The sequence below is a fragment of the Lactuca serriola genome, chromosome 2 (genome assembly GCF_051521515.1).
Source record: "Lactuca serriola cultivar US96UC23 chromosome 2, Lser_US96UC23_V15, whole genome shotgun sequence".
Taxonomy (NCBI): domain Eukaryota; kingdom Viridiplantae; phylum Streptophyta; class Magnoliopsida; order Asterales; family Asteraceae; genus Lactuca; species Lactuca serriola.
In genome coordinates this window covers 197,853,966-197,855,765 of record NC_136409.1, presented here as the reverse complement: position 1 = coordinate 197,855,765, position 1,800 = coordinate 197,853,966, and positions in this window count along the sequence as shown.

Here is a 1,800-nt window from a genome sequence, read left to right as displayed (position 1 = left end):
AAAGACATATTTACCCTTACTTTTTATATTTAATATATAATTATTCTTAAAAGGATAAAAACCAAATAAATCATATCCTACCCCAAGATATACCCTCATATTCTATAACCTAGAAAGGACACTCCCTTGGACGCGCCATCACCGACATGTCTTCAATTTGGCTCCTCTCATATCTCCATTCAATCTCTTCCCCTCCTTCTTTGATTTACTTCACCTTCGGCTCCCATGTGATCGGAAACCAACCCCTTTCCAAATCCATCCAACAACAACGATTGGGTCTTAACTTCTGTAAACTAGTTTTAAAATTTGATCTCCTCCCATGGCTGCTCTTCACACCATTATCTCCAATCACGACCTCCCTCCACAACCTCCTGAAATCATGGCACTTAACCATGAATTCACCGTTTTTCACCTAGGATTTAGGTACGTAACTCAAAGAACATTAGAAATCCAAGTGATTCCATTTATACTGTGTTATTTTGAATTTGTCGCTAGATCGACGGAAGTGATGACAACTTGTTCTTCATTTTTACCATTTGGAAAATTCATGTTTTGCTCTGATGATGGAGTGATTTACATCAATGAAATTAGTGCTATTGTTAGAAAGCTTCACTCGAGTATGAAAGTTATCTGGAAAGATTAATTTACAGTTCTTGAATCGGAGTGAAGAAGAGCTATGTGAATCTAACACACCTATGAAATAGGGTTACATTAGTGTTATTGTTAGAATGATTCATGATCGATTTGATTGTATTGAAAGACCCACTTTATCTTCAATCCTAGTCTCCTCAGCCAAGTAATTTGCAAAGAACTTTTTGTGTATTTGACCAAATTGAAATACCCACTTTATCTATTTGGAACATTGTGATATGATGCTTCACATAGAGCAATCGCGAAAATGAGAACAAGAGAGAGAGAAACAAAAAAAACGAGAACTTGAGAGAGAAACGAGAGCGAGGAGGTGATTAGGATGTTTCTAGAACTTAGAAGGAAGAAGGTGGTGACGAGATTGGGTATAGGGCAGTATGAGTGGGTTTTGGTGGTGATGATAACGAAGAGTCCGATCGATGGAAAGGAGGTGCTGAGAGGGGGATACGATGCCGATTGTAGGTTATGGAGTGTGAGCCTGTGGGGTATATTTTTGGGTGGGATAGGTTTCATTTTCAAGAATAATTGTATATTAAATATAAAAGTAAGGGTAGATATGTCTTTTCACCATGGTTTAATAGCAAAATAGACGTCAAGTTAGTTTAGGGACTGGGCGGGTAACAAATCTAAGTTTTAGGGACGGTCCGAGTTAAAAATACTTTCTAGGGACCAAGCGTGCAAGTAACCCCTAACCACAAGGACCATCCGTGTAATTTTCTCAAAAAAGAAACACAAAAATACAACAAAAATACAAGATATACACAAAAGAACCTTCCAAAATTAAAATACCAATAATATTTGAAACTTAAATAAAACACCCTAAGAAACAGTTGCACACATTTTGGAACATCCACTCTTTTATGTAATTTAGCTAACTAAATAAAATTAATAAATATAATTATTACAATTAAAAAAAAAGTGAAAGATTAATTACTAGAGACAAACGATGAAAAGAAGGCTTTTAAGTTGTAGCATCTTCGTAGCTCCCACATTGGTCCATGAACAAAACAAGGGAAGGGGTTTCTTCACCCGATTAGACCGAGTTTACTATCAAATTCAATTGTTTTTAGTATGAACCGGTTTTCGCTTGAGGGGTTGGTTCACCTAATTCATTAATAAACGATTTTTTAGCAACAAAATACTAGTAACCTG